This window comes from Peromyscus maniculatus, chromosome 19 (genome assembly GCF_049852395.1).
Source record: "Peromyscus maniculatus bairdii isolate BWxNUB_F1_BW_parent chromosome 19, HU_Pman_BW_mat_3.1, whole genome shotgun sequence".
Classification (NCBI taxonomy): domain Eukaryota; kingdom Metazoa; phylum Chordata; class Mammalia; order Rodentia; family Cricetidae; genus Peromyscus; species Peromyscus maniculatus.
Window position 1 is genome coordinate 21,289,185 of NC_134870.1, and position 20,078 is coordinate 21,309,262.

At 38.6% G+C, this 20,078-nt stretch overlaps 1 pseudogene; it reads right to left on the reverse strand.

Moving 5' to 3' along the window:
* Positions 1-17,726: 17,726 nt before the first annotated feature.
* On the reverse strand, positions 17,727-19,875 carry LOC102909693 (ATP-dependent RNA helicase DDX18 pseudogene; annotated as a pseudogene).
* Between the last annotated feature and the right edge of the window lie 203 nt (positions 19,876-20,078).

The window sequence follows — 20,078 nt, forward strand, 5'->3', positions numbered from 1 at the left end:
ACTTAAACTCAGAACATTTCTGTTTATCTATATGTTGCCACGTGTTTCATGGCTTTACCTGTGTGCCATTACATACTGCTCCCTGGATGGCAGGCTGGTGTCTCCTGACTCAACCTTCTTCTTCCCAGAATTCTCCTTGTCTGCTTATCTCGCCTATACTTCCTGCCTGGCTACTGACCAATCATCATTTTATTAAACCAGTGTACAAAAGCATTATCCCACAGCACTTAACCTAGACCTTCATTCATTTCTATTTGATGCTTTTATTAGTCTTAAGTAAGAGAGAGGGAATTTTCCTTTACTCTTCAACATACTCACCTATAAAAACCAGAAACTTAATACCATGTATTTTTATATTAGAATGTTCCACAAAGAAAACCTATCTTTATCTCTTCTCTTCTTGCTTACATATTCAAGCAGTAAAACTGGTGTCATCTGAAGAAAATACTGGAGGATGCTGAAAAACAATGTCACGTGTCACACCCTTGCCCACACAGGAAATGACAACAGGCAAGGCTTATCAGAATTAAAATTTTACAGTCAAATTTTGCCCTGCACAAAAATTAGATCTATATGGATCAAATACCTCAATTTAGAACTTGAAACACTAAAACTACTAGAAGAAAACATACGTAATGCTCTACATAATGTGGACAGAAAAGGACTTTCTGAACAGGACTCCATTTACCCAGGAATTAAGGCCAACAACTGACACCTGGGACATCATAAAACTAAAAAGCTTCTGTACAGCTAAGGAAACAATCCAGTGAAACAGAAACCCACAGGATAGGAGAGAACCCATGCCAGTTCTGTCTTTGAACAGCAGTAAGATAGTCTACTTCAAGAAATTCTGCAAACTGAGATGATGTAAGTCTAGGCTGGCATGTTAATCCTATCAGAAATAAATTGAAGATAGCTGCTTCTGAAACATAAAGCCTAGAATATGGAGCTTGCTCAAGCTCAATACATGAAAAATAATAAAGCCATTTACAAAGAAAATAATGTAGCTTAATGTGAGACAAAAAAAAAAATACCAGTGTGTCTGGCATTAAGCACAATGCATCCTAGAACATCATTATTATAATAATTTACTGTTGTATCATATTTTAAGGTGCCACCTTATTTCAAAGCATTTGCTGACTTATATGACTTTTCATTTCCATGCTCATGTTATCCAAATATTTCTAAAACAAGGTGAATATTTTATAGAGTTATCTTCTTTGAGAGTTGAGGATGGGGGTGGGGTGGTGAACAATGTGTCAGGGCAGAATTACAGGCTGGGAAAATGCTCTCCAGTCTTCTTCTACCTAATAAAGAAGCCTTGGGCAAATATTTACCCAAAGTAAGTTTATGATTTAATAGAATTTTAATTTTCATTATACATATTTTGTGGGAAATAGCATATTCTGAAGAGTGGGAGATGGTATGTTGGTTTATGTTTACAATATTTTAGAAGAAAATATTCTTGGAACGTAGAAAACCACCATGGATTTGTTTCAATCATTTGAAATTCTATAGTTACAGCTTTGGAGCATACAATAGAGGAGACCAACAACATACTAAGTTTTTGCTTTGCCTTTTTTTAGTGTTTTTGAGTTTTCTGAAGTACCTAATTTATAGTAAATAAAATAAGTGATATGGTAGGGTACAGTTTATTAATTTGTCTCTCTGTGTTATATGTATAATAAGTATGTGTATATATGTTATATAACAATATAATAAACATGCTTCCATAGGTAGGATATATGTAAATTGTTGACCTAAAACCAAAGCTCTCATCTTAAAGGGAATAAAAGATAGTTTATTTTTGGAGTCATTTTGAGTGACCATGGCCTAGGAACACAGATTTAGGTTACCCCAAATTCCATGTTCCGGCCGGGCAGTGGTGGCACACGCCTTTAGTCCCAGCACTCGGGAGGCAGAGCCAGGTGGATCTTTGTGAGTTCAAGGCCAGCCTGGGCTACAAAGCGAGTCCCAGGAAAGGCGCAAAGCTACACAGAGAAACCCTGTCTTGAAAAACAAAAACAAAACAACAACAAAAAAAAAAAAATTAGTATTCTTTGCTGGGCGGTGGTGGCGCACGCCTTTAATCCCAGCACTCGGGAGGCAGAGCCAGGCGGATCTCTGTGAGTTCGAGGCCAGCCTGGGCTACCAAGTGAGCTCCAGGAAAGGTGCAAAGCTACGCAGAGAAACCCTGTCTCGAAAAACCAAAAAAAAAAAAAAAAATTCCATATTCCAACATGGAAACATTTTTATGAAGTTGTATTACTTCCACAGAACAAAAAAAGTCATAATTGAGGCAAGTTTAAAATACAATGGTGTATACATCAAAGAGGCAGGAATAGTAACCAGATGGGAGAGATTTTTCTATAGTCTCAAGAAGCTAGCTTTTGGGTTGTGGAAGCTGGGGGTCTGTCAGGTAATAGACTTCAGAATATTCTTATCTATTAGTAATAAGATGTTATTTCTGATACTGAGCCAGGCAAGGTATGGCTGCTCTGGAAGCCTACAACTAGCCCAAGAGGGCTTATGTAGCTGGAGATTTTTCCATTCCTGCCAGGGCCTGCAGCCATTCAGATCCAAGTAAACACAAATAAAGACTTATATTACTTATAAACTGTATGGCCGTGGCAGGCTTCTTACTATCTAGTTCTTATATCTTAAATTAACCCATTTCTATTTATCTATAAGTTGCCATGTGGCTTGTGGCTTACCAGTACTTTACATCTTGCTTCTCATGGCAACAGCACCTGGCAACGTCTCCTGACTCAGCCTTCCATTTCCCAAAATTCTCCTCTCTGTTTATCCCGCCTATACTATACTTCCTGCCTGGCTACTGGCCAATCAGTGTTTTTATTTATCAATTAATCAGAGCAACACGTTCATAGCATCCCCAGCAAAGGTGATCAAATCTCCCCACAGTACTGAAATTCTAATCATTTAGTCTCTGCAGAAATGGCTTCTTTTCAGGAGTTTTCATTCACAAAGTCCTACAATGATACAGTGTACAAAAATATACAATCAGTAACTCACAAAATGTTTTAAGGATAAGAGATGTCAACTGGATGACTCAAGACAGAATGGGAAACTATGAAAGATAAAACTGGACAAAAATGAAGATTTTTTTAAAACAAGTTTAGAAATGTGATATTCTTTGTGCTTGTTTAAGGAGAAATAATGATGAATTTCATTATGTTCAAAATCCTTCACACAAATTTACTATGTGGCTATCTTGAAGAAATTAACTGAGGTGGAGCTACAGTTTATTAGATCATTTTGAGGGGTATTATAAATAGCTTACAAATACCGAAAGCCAACAAGAAGGCTGATAGAGATGTCTGAGTTTTTGCTTTGGAATAATTCAGAAAAAGGTTCAAGGGCAACCTTTAACACTCGTGGCTGAGGACTATAAGGTTGTCATCTTGTGTATCTTTGTCTCTGTCCCCTCAAGTATGAAGTAGACAAGCAATGCATATTTTATTATAGTGTGATGAGTTTTAAATAAGGTAACACCTACAAAGTTCTAATCTAAAAGAGAAGTAATGAGTGAGAAACAAGGATGGCAAGAAAGGAAGTTGGCTTCTATCTGAAGAGGAGAAATGAATCTTACTTAAAAGATAACAGATTTTTCTACAGTTTAGTTGGATTTGGAGAAGGGTACCACAGCAGGCAGGTCCTTCATCATTCCTCAGTGGCCACAGGTGATGCAGTCTCCCTGTCCATCCTCTTTCCATTTCTGTGAGAAAGGGTCAAAGTGGTAACAGACTGACCACGTGGTAAGTTGTCTAACATGAGCTTTTCAGATTTCTCTGTGTGTCACTATGATGCAGGAGATGCCCCAAATAGTGAAATTGCTGCTATACAGGATTGAAAAATACACTCGCTTAGGAAACAATCAAGTTATACAAAGTAGAACTTAGTTAAAGGAGTGCTCCTTCCAATATGGCTGGAAGATAAATAGTATGCTGACCAGGGCTGTCAGAAACTGAGAAAATTCTGTGCCATAATTGATGTTCAGGGTTGCTGAGAAAGTTTCTTCCAATGTGTATTCAATAAAATTGACCTCCACTTAGGCTCCATCCCCATAACAAAAGGAAACAGCCCTGAGTTGCAGCTGGCCAATAGGCCCCTCCTGATATAAAAATACGTGCCTCTAAGGGACAGCTAAAGAGAGCAGCTCAGGATCGCAACCACCATTGAGTCCTGATCTGCCATGAAGTCCCCTGTGCTCTTATCAGGAAAAGCATAGTTCTGCCAGGTGGGCAAGATATGTGGGTAACTGCCGTCGTTACCAGGGTGTGCCCCAACAAGACTGCAATGCCATGGACAGTAAAGGGTGAAGAGATGAGTCACTATGGAGATGGTTTCAGATAACAGTGTCTAATTTATTGTACATGAGCAATTTCTTGCACAGTGGAAGTCTATCTACTATGATTGGTTAGCACTTTACCCCAGATTGGATAGTGAGTACTCATACCACCAGAGTCTCTATTTGGAAGAAGCACATTGAAGGAGACATGGGGGGTGCAGACTCAACTGCAGGACAGCTACTTATTTACACTACTTCAGAATTCAGTGTTCTGACTTCTGGGGCATGGTGTACCATGTTTCTTATTTAGAAGCACAGTGTTTCCAGGTAGACTGGCCACCAGGTCATGATTGCCTTTTCTCCTACAAGTATCAACTGTTGGGAAAGAAGAATGTTGGTGTAGTTAAGAAATATTTCTGGTAATATGTTTGCTGTGTAAATCCCCTATCTGCCCAAGTGACCATACTTGTTGCCTCTTGTTTATTGTTCAAAGTGTATCTGTAGTGGGGAGTGAGACCTAAAGACAGCATTTGTAGAATGCATAAGCCTAAATAAAAGAAAACTCTTTTGTTTGATGCTGCTACTCTTTGAGTATTAGCCAGAGCCAATCAAGTGCTATTAAAGAGTTTTTTCTTCATTAATCTCTAAGTGTGAGGAGTGATTTCTCACTGTGAAGGCATATAATTACTATAACAATGAGTTCATTTATCTGGCACAACTATATTTGAGTTAAGAAAATTATACACAATGTTTTCATTTTGGATACTGATTTTGAGGTTTTCAGGAGATAATGCATATTACACATTTTTGGTGCAAACAACTTGGAAATACAATTTGCTTCAATTTTCCATGACATCCTAAATAATATCACTACATAGCTATTGTTATTAAACAAAAAATTCTTAAAAGATTACATTTATCCAATAAATATCTACCATCTGCTTTTTCTTAGTAGATACAAGGTGATTTTATTTAGTATATACTCATCTTACTTCTATTTGGGCCAAGTATTTACAAGCAAAATACTCAAGTTATAATTCACAATGATACTTACCCAATCAATTAATTCTTAAATCACTTTTCATGTTCAATCATTAAGAAAGACATTGTCTTATGATATATAAAGTTTATCCACAAGCCTTGAGTGATGTATAATAAATGGATTGCTCAAATCCCTAGGACCAGAAAGGACTTGCTAGGTCAACTGGTTCACCACAGTCAAATCTCGTCATCTCTGTCTACTTAGTAGTTGGTGTGTGGAATGAATGGTAAGTATGCTGCGGCTCTGCTCCAGCTGTAGTACTATGATAGCAAACTGCCTTTCAAAAACAGAAAGGGGGAACCCCAGTGTATGCATCTCCTCATTTCTATGATATGAAAACTCACATGTGATCGTATTTTCAGATATCAGTGATTTAATAAGTGGCTCATAAAATTTCTGTATATTTAACAATGACCTCTCAGAAACCTGTGAAAGTCGACTCTTTCATGTTCTAGCATATATATATATATATATATATATATATATATATATATATATATACTAACCTCAGTGTGCTGTCTCCTGGTGATGGAAGTTATATGACAGAGAAGCCCCACCACCTCCACCACAAGACCATTTTAGCATCTTCTGAGTCATGACTTCTGCTTCCTTTTAGGGATGGAGCCTAATTGGAGGTCATTTTTATTGAATACACATTGGAAGAAACTTTCTCAGCAACCCTGAACATCAACTATGGCACAGAATTTTCTCAGTTTCTGACAGCCCTGGTCAGCATACTATTTATCTTCCAGTCATATTGGAAGGAGCAATCCTTTAACTAAGTTCTACTTTGTATAACTTGATTGTTTCCTAAGCGAGTGTGTTATTCAATCCTGTATAGCAGCAATTTTACTATTTGGAGCATCTCCTGCATCATAGTGACACACAGAGAAATCTGAAAAGCTCATGTTAGACAACTTACCACGTGGTCAGTCTGTTACCACTTTGACCCTTTCTCACAGAGCAATTTCACTAAATCAAGAATAAGACAAGGCTGTTCACTCTCTCCATATCTATTTGATATAGTACTCCAAGTTCTAACTAGAGCAATAAGACAACATAAGGATATCAAAGAGACACAAATTGTAAGGAGAAGTCAAAGTATCCCTATTTGCAGACAGTATTATAGTATACATGAGTGACCCCAAAAATTCTATTAGGGAACTCCACATCTGATCAACACCTTCAGAAAAGTGGTTAGATACAAGATTAACTAAAAGAAAACCAGCAGCTCTCCTATGTACAAATGACAAAGGAGCCAACAAAAAAAAATTTAGAGAACCAAGACCCTTTACAACAGCCACAAATAATGTAAAATATCTTGTTGCAATTCTAACCCAGCAAGTGAAAGACCTATATGAAAAGAATTTAAAGTCCTTGAAGAAAGAAACTGGAGAAAATATCAGAAAATAGAAAGGATCTCCCATGCTCATGGATAGGTAGGATTAACAAAGTAAAAATGGCAATCTTTCCAAAAGCAATCTATAGATTCAATGGAATCCCCATCAAAATCTAACACAATTCTTCACAGACTTTGAAAGAACAATACTTAATTTCATATGGAAAAACAAAAAACCAGGATAGCTAAAACAATCCTGTACAGTAAAAGAACTTCCAAGGTATCACCATCCCTGATTTCAAGCTCTACTACAGAGCAGTAGTAATAAAAACAGCATGGTATTGGCATTAAAACTGACAGGTAGATAAATGGAAATCAATTTGAAGATCCTGACATAAATACACACACTTACAAACACCTTATTTTTGACAAAGAAGCCAAAATTATACAATGGAAAAAAGAAAGCATCTTCAACAAATGGTGATGGCATAACTGGATGTCAACATGTAGAAGAATGCAAATAGATCCATATCTTCCATTGTGCACAAAACTCAAATCCAAGTGGACCAAAGACTTTAACATAAAGCCAGATACACTGAACCTGATAGAAAAGAAAGTGGGGAATAGCTTTGAACACATTGGCATAGAAGACAGTTTCCTGACCAGAACACCAATAGTGCAGGCACTAAGATCAACAATTAATAAATGGGACCTCATGTAGATAAACAGTCTTATTAAATAAGAAACACAGAGCCAATTGCAGAGTTAAAAGCCCATGAGGTCAGACCAGTAGCTGAGAGCTGAGACTTAAAACCGCCTTTCTTACCCTTAGCTGCCCCTGTCATCCTTCCCCTCAGAAAGAGACCTACTTCCTGTGTGTCTGTCATTTTATTGACTTTCTGTTCTGCCTTCTCATGGGTTGTAAACCCAACCACATGACCTCCTCGTCACTGCCTGTCTGTACAGACCTCCAGGTCTTCTAAGGTTGGTATTGAGATTAAAGGCATGTGTCTCCATGCTGGCTGTATCCTTGAACACACAAAGATCTGCCTAGCTCTGCCTCCCAAGTGCTGGGATTAAAGGTGTGTGCCACCACCGCCCAGCTTCTGCTATGGCTTGCTGTTAGCTCTGACCCCCAGGCAACTTTATTTGTTAACAACCTCATAAAACTTAAAAACTTCAGTAAGAGAAAGAACACCATCAACAGGACAAAAGGGCAGCCTACGGAATGGGAAAAGATCTTCACCAACCCCACATCTGACAGAGGGCTGATTCCAAAATATAATAAGAACTCAAGAAACTAGACATTAACAAACCAAATAATCCAGTTAAAAGTGGGGTGCAGATCTAAACAAAGAGTTCTCAATAGAAAAATTTCAAATGGCCAAGAAACACTTAAAGACATATTCAACACCCTTAGCTATCAGGGAAATGAAAATCAAAACAACTTGAGTTTCCATTTTACACCTGTCAGAATGGCTAAGATCAATAACACAAGAGACAGCTCATGCTGGCATAGATGTGGAGCAAGAAGAACATTCCTCCATTGCTGGTGGAAGTGCAAACTTGTACAGCCACTTTGCAAATCAATATGGCAGTTTCTCAGAAAATTGGCAATTGATCTACCTCAAGACCCAGCTATACCACTCCTGGGCACATACCCAAAGGATGCTCTGTCCTGTCACAAGGATAGTTGCTCAACGATGCTCATAGCAGCTTTATTCATAATAACCAGAAACTGAGAAAAAACCAGATGTTCCTCAACTGAAGAATAGATAAAGAAAATGTAGTACATTTACACAATGGCTATTTTTAACTCAGCTGTTAAAAAACAATGACATCATGAAATTTGCAGGTAAATGAATGGAACCAGAAAATATCACCCTGAGTGAGGTATCCCAGAGCCAGAAAGAAACATAATTGGAGTTTAGATCAGAGAGGCGTCACCCAGCAACTGGTGGAAACAGATGCAGAGACCCACAGCCAAACATTAGTTGGAGCTCAGGATATCCTGTGGAAGAGGGAGAGGAAGAATTGTAAGAGTCAGAAGGATCAAGGACATCACAAAAAAACCCACACAATCAACTAACCTGGGCTCATAGGGGCTGACAGAGACTGAACTGACAACCCAGGATCCTGCATGGGACTGAGTTAGGCCTTCTGCATGTATGTTACAGTTGTATAATTTGGATTTTGGTTGCTGGGGGAGGGGGGCACTCCTAACAGTGGGAGCAGGGGCTGTCTTTGACTCTGTTACCTGCTTTTGAGACCCTTTCCTCCTACTGAGTGCTTCGTCCAGCCTTAATAGGAGAGGAGGTGTGTAGTCTGACTGCAACTTGATATGCTGGTTGATATATCCATGACTGGTTGATATCCATGGGAGGCCCACCCTTTTATGAAGAGAAATGGAGGAGTGGATGGGGGAAGGGAGGGAGGGGAAATTGTGGTTGGGATGTAAAACCAGATAGATAGATAGATAGATAGATAGATAGATAGATAGATAGATAGATAGATAGATAGATAGATAGATAGATAATAGATAAAAAATAAATAAGTAAATAATAATTTTAAGATTTATTTATTTTACATGTATGAGTGTTTTCCCTGCATGTACATGTGTACATTACATGGTCAGAAGAGATGGGCTGTGAACCACCATGTGGATATTGGGTACTGAACCCATGTCCTGTATAAGAGCACCAAGCACTGGGCTGGAGAGATGACTCAGAGGTTAAGAGCACTGGCTGCTCTTCCAGAGGACCTGAGTTCAATTCCCAGCAACCACATGGTGGTTCACAACCACTTTTAGTAAGACCTGGTACCCTCTTCTGGAGTGCAGGGACACATGCAGACAGAACACTGTATACATAATAAATAAATAAATCTTTAAAAGCGTGTGCTAGCACCGCCCAGCTCACACTTGGGTTTTAAAAAAAAAAAAAAAGAGCACCAAGTGCTCTTAACTGCAGCCATCTCTCCAGCACCTCTAAATGAGCTTTTTAACACAAGATGTACTTTACTTTTCCTTTGAAAACCCCCACCACTGATTCTACAAGGTCTCACTTCGTCATGCTGTTTGTAAGACAGCATTGAGGAGCAAGTGATATCAAACAGCCTTTGGGGTTGAGAACTAAGGTTTTTCTTTCAGGATCAACTCAGGTCCAGTGTCCTCCAGGAATTGCCCCAGGTAATTCCATCTTTTTTTCCTTTTGAAATTCAAGAATATTTTTGCGGTAGAATTAGAAGTTTTATACATGTAATACATTTCAAACATCACCCATTAATTTTTCTTAAGATTGTAATTTAGGTACTTATTGAAGACAATTTTTATTTTGCCTTCTAGCTTTGTCAAAAGTTTGTGTTTGACTAAATTCACCCACGAAGAAAAACCCATGAAGTGGGGGTGAGGAAGGCCTAGAAAATACTGTTTGAATATATTAGGCTGTCATGGTGCTTCAAACATCTGAAAGCTCAGCTCTTTCACCCAAGCAAAGTGTAAATAGGTGAGCCTGTTACTTGGTTGTGTGTAGTGTGTGTGTGTGTGTGTGTGTGTGTGTGTGTGTGTGTGTGTGTGTGTCTGCACATGCTGAGAATGTGTGATATATGTGAGTGTGCATAGTATCTCTTTGGTATGTAGAAGGTGTGTGCATTGTATGGTAACTGTGTTCAAAGTTGCTTAAAAGCATCCATTTTCCAAAATATTGTCAACAGAAATCCTTATGTAAAATTGTTCTATGATTGTTTTATTAATCCACCCAAAGTCTCACTTGCTGGAAAAAATATCAACTGCAAATTTCATGTTATCTTAATATATAAGGAAACAGTCTTTAACTCATTTTTTGTTCATATCAATAATCTCCAAGTCATTTTTGAAACACATAAAGCAGGTAATTTTAGCATACGGGCAAAATGTGCTATCATTCCATCTCCACACACTAAATTATTTCACTGAACTATGACTTGCATTTCTGATTGTATTGCTTCTTGACTGACATATAAGGGCTTCCAAGCAGATTCTGATCATTTGTTGAAGTTTTTATACAACAAGTTTTAATTTTAAAAAAATGTGCATTGGGTACTGTCTGTATATGCAGGTACATCTGTCCCAAGGCATGTGTGTGGAGCTCAGAGCTCTATTTTAGAGAGTTCATTCTCTCCTTCCACCTTGTTGATGTGAGGTTTCTCCTGTTTCTTTGTCTATTCCGTGAACTCCAGGACAGCTGGCCCACGATTTTCCCAGTTATCCTCCTGTTTATATCTATCATCTCACCAGAGGAATGCTGAGATGACAGAGTCTCATGGGATTTTGCATGGGTCCTGAGGACTGAACTTGGGTAAGTCAGGCTATGTACCCAGCACCATAAGATGTTTTAGGGCAAATCGGTATAGATTTGTCAGGTTCCTTTGCCTGTGTGGTTTCCCTTATACACTGGGGTTCTGATAGTCAAAATGAGCGTGGAGGAGGGTTGCAGTGAGGATGGAACACAGCTCACTAGGGAGAAGGCATGGAGAGTTTCCCAAGCAAGGCACGACTCAATCAAGTCACCCCGTAACCTCTCTTAGTAGTGACTCAACGGAGCCTAGTATACTGTGCTTCCTATATTAGGTTGAGATATTTTGAATAAGATTTGATTAGATTTTTATTATAATTTTAATGTAATTCAATGAAATTATAATATTAATTTAAAAATTTATAGTATTGCCATGTAATTTTTTATTTCAAAGTGCATCCAGTAACTATTTACTGATAGAATTTGGTAAAATTCTGGAAACATATTTTTCTTCAAAAAAAGAATCAAACAAAGGCACTATTGGTAATAACCATATAAACATTATATGCATACAATTATGATGTCGCAGATATAAATATAACTCCAAGGCATAGACATATAGTAATACTTCAGAGCCATATTTTTACACCAATTAGATTCAAGATCATAATTTAGTATTAATAAAACAAAATTAACTATGATAAAATATTAATTTTGGTTATTGAATTGTTTGTGATCTCTATTTTATATGTGATAAGATATAATTTATGAGATGATTGTTATTAAACCATAAATATATTGTTATATTATTATATAAGTGTACTGTTTTTTAATTTCAAAGTGAAAACATGATTACTTGGTGAATAAACCCCAGCAAGGTCAAATATTAGCACAAACTAATTTTCTTTGTTGCATCTTTGTGTGGTTTGGGTATCAGGGTAACTGTAGCCTCATAAAAAGTGTTCGGCAATGTTCCTTCCTTTTCCATTGTGCAAAACCATTTTAAGAGTATTGGTATTAACCAGGCAGCAGTGACGCACGCCTTTAATCCCAGCACTCGGGAGGCAGAGCCAGGCGGATCTCTGTGAGTTCGAGGCCAGCCTGGTCTACAAAGCGAGATCCAGGACAGGCACCAAAACTACATGGAGAAACCCTGTCTCCGGCACAGGGAGGAGGGGAAGAGGAGTATTGGTATTAACTCTTCTTTGAAAATCTGGTAGAATTCTGCATTGAAACCATCTGGCCCTGGGCCTTTTTTGGTTGGGAGACTTTTAATGACTATTTTTATTTCCTTAGGGGTTATAGGTCTATTTAAATTGTTTATCTGCTCTTGATTTAATTTTGGTATGTGGTACCTATCCAGAAAATTGTTCATTTCTTTTACATTTTCTAATTTTGTGGAGTACATGTTTTTGAACTATGACCTGATGATTCTCTGGATTTCCTCATCGTCTGTTGTTATGCCTCCCTTTTCATTTCTGATTTTGTTGATTTAGGTGCTCGCTCTCTCTCTTTGGCTTTTGGTTAGTTTGTATAAGAATCTGTCTATCTTGTTGATTTTCTCAAAGAACCAACTTTGTTTCATTGATTCTTGGTATTCTCTTTGTTTCTATTTTATTGATTTCAGCCCTCAATTTGACTATTTCCTGGTGTCTATTCCCCCTGGGTGAGTTTGCTTCTTTTTTTTTTTCTAGAGCGTTCAGTTGTGCTGCTAAGTCACTAGTTTGAGATTTCTCCAACTTCTTCATGTGTGCATTTAGAGCTATGAATTTTAAATTTTACTCTTAGCACTGCTTTCATGGTGTCACATAAGTTTGGGTGTGTTGTACATTCGTTTTCATTCAATTCTAGGAAGTCTTTGATTTCTTTCTTTATTTCTTTCTTGACCTAGTGGTGATTCAGTTGAGAATTATTCAGTTTCCATGAGTTTGTAGGTTTTCTGTAATTTTTGTTGTTATTGAATTCTAACTTTAAGCCATGGTGGTCCAATAAAATACAGGTTATTCCAATTTTTTTGTATCTGTTGAGATTTGCTTTGTGACCGAGTATGTGGTTGATTTTAGAGAAGGTTCTATGGGGTGTTGAGAAGAAGGTATATTCTTTTGTGTTAGGGTGGGATGTTCTGTAGATATCTATTATGTCCATAACGCCTGTTAGATCCCTTATTTCTCTGTTAAGTTTCTGTCTGGCAGACCTGTCCATTGATGACAGTGGTATGTTGAAGTCTCTTAATACTAGTGTGTGGGATTTGATGTGCGATTTAAGCTTTAGTAATGTTTCTTTTACATATGTGGGTGCCCTTGTATTTGGGGCATAAATATTCAAAATTGAGACTTCCTCTTGATGGATTTTTCCTGTAATGAATATGTAATGTCCTTCATGATCTCTTTTGATTGATTTCAGTTTGGAGTCTATTTTGTTAACTGTTAGGATAGCAACACCAGCTTGCTTCTTAAGTCCATTTTTCATGGAAAGTCTTTTCCTAACCTTTTACTCTGAGGTAGTGTCTGTCTTTGAAGTTGAGATGTGTTTCTTGTATGCAGCAGAAGGATAGATCCTGATTTCATATCCAATCTGTTAGCCTGTGTCTTTTTATAGGCAAATTGAGTCCATTGATATTAAATGATAGTGTTGACTAGTGATTGTAAATTCTCACTACTTTTTGGTGGTAGTGTGTGTGTTTTTCCCTTTCTGGGATTTGCTGCTGTGGGATTATCTATTGCCTGTGTTTTTGTGGGTGCATCTAACTTCCTTAGGTTGAATTTTTCCTTCTAGTGCTTTCTGTAGGGCTGGATATATGGATAGGTATTGCTTAAATCTGGTTTTGTCTTGGAATATCTTGTGTACCCTGTCTATGGTGATTGAAAGTTTTGCTGGGTATAGTAATCTGGGCTGACATCCATGGTCTCAGAGTGTGTACATAACATCTGTGCAGGTCCTTCTGGCTTTCAGAGTGTCCATTGGGAAGTTGGGTGTTATTCTGATGGGCCTGCCTTTATAAGCCATTGGCTTTTTTCCTTTGCTGCTCTTCATATTCTTTCTTTATTCTATATGTTTAGTGGTTTAATTATTATGTGGCAAGGAGACTTGGGGGGGGGCGGCTAGTCTATTTGGTGTTCTGTATGCTTCTTGTATCTTCATAGGCATTTCCTTCTTTAAGTTGGGAAAGTTTTCTTCTATGATTTTGTTTAATACATTTTCTGTGCTTTGAGTTGGTATTCTTCTCATTCTTCTGTCCCTATTATTCTTAGGTTTGGCCTTTTCATGGTGTCCCAAATTTCCTGGACATTTTGTGTTATGACTTTTTTAGCTTTAGTGTTTTCTTTGACTGATGAACACATTTCCTCTATCATATCCTCCATGCCAGATATTCTCTCTTTCATCTCTTGTATCCTGTTGGTTATGTTTGCATCTGTAGTTCCTGTTTGTTTACTCAGTTTTTCCATTTCCAGTATTCTCTCATTTTATATCTTCTTCATTGCTTCTATTTCCATTTTCTAGTCTTGAACTGTTTTCTTCACCTGTTTGATTGCTTTTTCATGATTTAAAGGATTTATTGATTTCTTCCAATTTTTTGTTTGTCTTATCCTCAATTTCTTTAAGGGAATTTTTATTTCTTTTTTAAAGGCCTCTATCATCTTCATAAAGTTATTTTAAGGGCACTTTCTTCTGCTTCTTCTAAGGTGTGATGTTCAAGTCTTACTATTGAAGAACCACTAGGTTCTGGTGGTGCCATATTGCTCATTATGTTGTTGCATGTATTTTTTCACTGGCATCTACTCATCTCTTCCTCCAATTGGTGCAAGAGGGGTCTGTGACTGAGGAAGCTGGTCTTGGTCCAATCTGTCCTGGTTGTGTCTGTAACTTAAGGGGCCATTCTTGGTCTGATGGGCACTCCACTCTTGATGAAATCAGAGCTCTTGGTCCAATCAGAGCTGGCAGATTCTGTGTCTCAGGGAGTTCTCGGTCCAATTAGAGTTGGTGGAATCTGTGTCTTGGGGAGCTTGCTGAGGTCATGGGGGATAGAAAATACACATCCTTTCTCAACTTCTAGCCTGACACAAAACTTGGAGAATTCAAAATAACATAGTAAAAGAGCTAGTATTGATTTCCACTTGGCAGGTAAGCACACCTATCAGTACCTTCAAGTAATTGATTGAATCACCTTTCAGTCTTAGAAATAAAAGACCACAACACAGGTCTCTCTGACAAATTTTGTAGTGTCTTGTGCCCATCACTGGTACCCAGACTGTTGGCACATCAATGAGAATTAATGAAGTTCAAACCTATCACCATTTGTTTGCCTTGTTCCTTCATTCAAAATCTAACAAAAATATAAACTTTGTTTTCTTAAGAAATTCAGTATTGTAGCCGGGCGGTGGTGGCGCACGCCTTTAGTCCCAGCACTCGGGAGGCAGAGGCAGGCGGATCCCTGTGAGTTCGAGGCCAGCCTGGTCTACCAAGTGAGTTCCAGGAAAGGCGCAAAACTGCACAGAGAAACCCTGTCTCGAAAAACCAAAAAAAAAAAAGAAATTCAGTATTGTTCATGATGCCAAAACTCTTTATTCGAGAAAATTTGGGTGTCTAAAACATGTTTTATTCATCAATAGCTCTACAGATGATAAAAGTTTTATTACAATGTGCTTCCCATTTGCTAATGTAGTTCTGCTAAAAAGTCACACACTTCACTATGACATTTTTTTCCTCCTCTCTCCTTACTATACAATCACATCATCAAACTCTGTTGATACAAGGCCACCTGTGCATGCAGCATTCAACCAGGCATGGCATTTCTGAAATAATATGGAGAGATATGACAGCAGGTAAAGCTGGAATATCCCCAGATGATGCTCATTCTACATTCAAAGGCATTCCAGATACGGCTGAAGAATTTGGGTCTTGAATTTATACTCTTTCTAAATGCATTCACATACATTTGCAAGTTTGTCAGCTCTGTTGCAATATGTGCATTAATTAATATTTCAGCTTATGTCAGGCTTAAGTGCATGAACTAAGTTAAAGGCATAAATTAAGGGCATGTTCACATGTTAGGCATTCTATTTTTGGTTGTTTGGCTTTGGAAAGAGACTAAAAGAAGTCAATGAGAAAATTTCTTTGCCCTTGCTCTGCTCTCAAGTAACTTTTTGCCCTCCTGTTAGTCTCTTTATGACATTATATACCTGTGTCAACTTTGGTAATAGACAACATTAAATACAAACAGCTAACATAACAATTCCATAATATATATTTTTTTATTTTTAGGTTTGAATAAATTATATGACCCAATAGTTGTCTTTCTAAAGTATTTCTGTATATAACTTTTAAATGAATGTTCAATAATTATTTTACAAAACCTTTGCCTTATCTGTGTAGGTCTTTGGTTCTTCAAATGTCACATCTACAGCCAGAAGAATTTCAATGTTCATGTTCTTCATTTCCTTTGAGAGTTATTATGTTATACCATACAGTGAAAGGATCACTGTAAATGTAACAGAAAGCACATGAGGGCTGGGTGTTTGTCTCAGCCTGAGATCACCCACCTGGCAAATGTAAGACCCAGGTAATGATCTTCAGTGTCTCAGAGAAAGACACATCAGACAGAGAGATAGAGACAGAGAGGAGGAGGAGGAGGAGGAGGAGGAGGAGGAGGAGGAGGAGGAGGAGGAGGAGAAGCCACCAAAAGGCAAAGAGAGATATACAAAGCTTGAGAAATTCCATTGACTTAGTACTAGTTTTATTTATCCATTAATACACTCACACAAGATGCTCAAAGTGCTAGGTTAAGGAAACAGAGACTTTCTCTAACTACAAGGGCCTAATATCTTCCACACCTCTAAAGGAAGTAGAATGATTGGATTGTTCTTCCAAATAAGGTTCTGTCCCTATAGATACTATGCTTTGTATCCTGACACTCTGAGCAGACAACCAAGTTGAGTTATTCTATGTCCTTATTTTGGCACACACAGAACTGTGAAGTAGTGAATGAGTGATTATGTAGTACTTTGGTGAACTACAGTACTCAGTCAATACATGCTAAAGAACTTCCTGTCTAACAATCTTATTCATACATGAGGGAAACAGCTTCCAGTGACAGTATAACATTTACCTAAGGTCATAGTCGGTGGTGACAAGATATTTTATTATGCGTCTAGTGTTCTGTAGCACATTTATTAAATTTCCCTTTCAGGTACTATGTTAACAAAACTTTCATAAGGCAGGAAGTTTGGGATCATGTGGGGGGTATGAAATGCTCATTTCTTTAAACTCATTACTTAGCTTATAAAATTATGGTATATAATAAGTGACTCTTTGAGAAAAATCATTATGGCCTATACACAAATAAAAACATCATAAAATGTACCACATCAAGCCATATGTGGGAGCTACTCAACAAAAATGAGCTTTAAAAGGTCACTTTCAAAGTAAGGATGCTGAGAAAGTTCCCAGGGAATGAGAGCAGTGGTGTCATAATTCAAAGATAGTAGAAGTTTCTCCATTTTGCAACTCCATGAAGCCCTACTTCTTCATAACAGTTTTTTAGCACATTCCAAAGGAGGCAATAAGAAGAATCCATGCTTGAGGTTAGAGTATTGGAGAAACACTTTTCTTTAGTTCTTTAACTTTTGGAGGGGAGAAAGTGAATCTGTTTTCTTGGTGTTTTAATTTGTAACTATGAAGCATTGCTTAAATTCAATCAAATCAGGAGGGCATCACGTGGTCTTTTCAGATTTCAGGGTTGTTTTTTTTTAACAATGATGTGGCTTGTTTATGGGAGTATTTAAAAATAAAATATTGTCATCATCGTAAAGGCAGAAAGATCCTAAAGGTGGTTGAAAAAGTTCCTTTCTAAAGAGAAAGGGGAAATTAGGGCAAAGTCAGTCCAGGTGGAAAGCCGTTCCCTTCAGTGGGAGAAGTGCCTACGGTCTGCCGTCTTCTTGCTGATGTGTTTAAAGATCTTGGACTTCTCCACTTTGTTTTCTGGTAGCTGAATCCACCACCACCTCCTCTCTTTTTAAGCTTGCCATCATGGCTGCTCACGTTCAGATTCATGAAAAGAGGGACCTTAAAACCAAATGACAGAGCGACCTGAGGCAAATTTAAGTTGTTCACATTAAAGATCTGCTTGAGGGAGTGTGAGTCATAAGCTCGAATGTAGGACTTGTATGCTTCCTGTGCAGACTTACAGAGAAAGTAGTTCTTCTCAATCAGCTTTTCCAGCTGAGACTGAATATCAGAAATTTTAGACCAGGAAAAGTCAAACTGATTCAATGGAACCTTGGATTGCTTCAGGTAACGAAGGAAACCCGACTCTTCAGGGCATAGAATGAGCAGGGCGTGCCCTCTCCCATTCGTTCTACCCACATGATGAATGTATTCCTTGGGGTCATCGGGAGGGTCATACTGAACAATCCAGTCTACTTCCAGGATGTCCAGCCCTCTGGAGGCCACATCTGTGCACAGCAGTATCCCTGAATCTGCATTGCAGAATTGGAAGAACGTGGTTGTTCGCTCATTCTGCTTTTGCCTTCCATGGATGGCCAAGACAGGCAGGTCAATGTAGTTCAGTAGCTCATAGTGGTACTTCACAGGCATACATGATGAAAAGAAGACCATCACTTTCTTCTTCCAGTTCTTCTTAAGGAATGTGAAGAGCAGAAGGAACCTCTTCTCAGAGGGACACACAACATATCCCTGCTCAAGCCCATTCACGGTGGCAACCTCTTTATCATCATCAACATCCACATACAATGGCTCTTTTTTTTCAGAGAAATTCTTGCCAAGTCGATTTTGTGTTGGCAGAAATTCATGCCAAGTCGAGTTTGTGTGGCAGAAAAAGAGCATGGTTTGCCTGCATACTGGCAAAAATTTAATAATTTGCTTTAATTCTTCTTCAAACCCAACATCCAAGATATGATCAGCCTCATCAATAACCAAATACTAGAGGTTCTTGAACATAAACCCTGGAGTGTTCTGCATGTGATCAGGAGCCAGCCTGGGGTGGCCACAATGATGTTGATGCCATTGACGAGCTTCTGCGCTTCAGCAGACCTGTTACTGCCACCCATGATTAGCCCATACGTGTGAACATGGTGCGTCATCAGTTCCTTCAGAACACCGAAGGTCTGCATGGCCAGTTCTCTGGTAGGAGAGAGAATCAGGATTCCTGTTCCATTCCTGGGCATGAACTTCAACTTGACAATGAGCTCGATCACAGGGATGAGGAAAGCAAGGGCTTTGTCGCTGCCTGATTTCGCAGCTTCCAGAAGATCCCTGCCTTCCAGAAATGGCCTGATACTTTTATGTTGGATCTCAGTCATGCACCTGAAGCCCATTTCTTGTATAGCCTTCAGAGTGTTTTCATTGACGAGGTTCAACAAGGAAGCAAATGAAGTGTCTTCAAAAGCACCTGTCAGTCTGAGGGGCAGGCTGGGCTCCTCCCTGTCATCTGGCTCCTCCACACTATCTTCTGCTTCCTCGTGAGCCCCAATGCTTTCTTCGGTTTTCCTTTTTTTTTTAGTGTCAGGCCCAGCATCATTTGCCATTTTCCTCTTTTTCTTCTTCTTTTTTCTTTTTTGGTTCTGAATCAGGAGAAGGTGTTGCTGCTGTTTCCCCATTGGTTAAAGTGGAAGGCTTTTGGGGTGATCTTTTAGCTTTCCAGTTTTCCACCGTCTCTTCAGGCATGCCTCCACTTTGTGCTTCTGCTGAGCCCACATTCACAGAATGTTTCATGGCTTTCTTAACTTTTCCGACTCTGACTTCTTCTTTAGGCCCATCTCCATTTTGAGGCTGTGACAGGCTCGTGTCTGATGCTTCTTGCAGCTTTAGGTTTCGCTGCCTCAGCTTGACGTTCCACTTCTGGATCTTCTTGCGCAGGAGTTTCTTCTGTAAGTGCGACATGTTGCCCGGCCGCACTAGCAGGCTGCGCAGAGCAGCAGGAGCACGTGCGCAGTTGGAACTCAGAAGTGTCCAGATTTCAGTTTCATTTGTCTACTTCCAACAGTAAAATTGGAACATACTACTCGCTCCCAGTAGTATGATTTAGATTTGAAGTTCCTCCTCCCAAAGCTCATACATGAAAGGTTTAGTGCCTAGTGCAGAAATGTTCAGCAGTGGGGC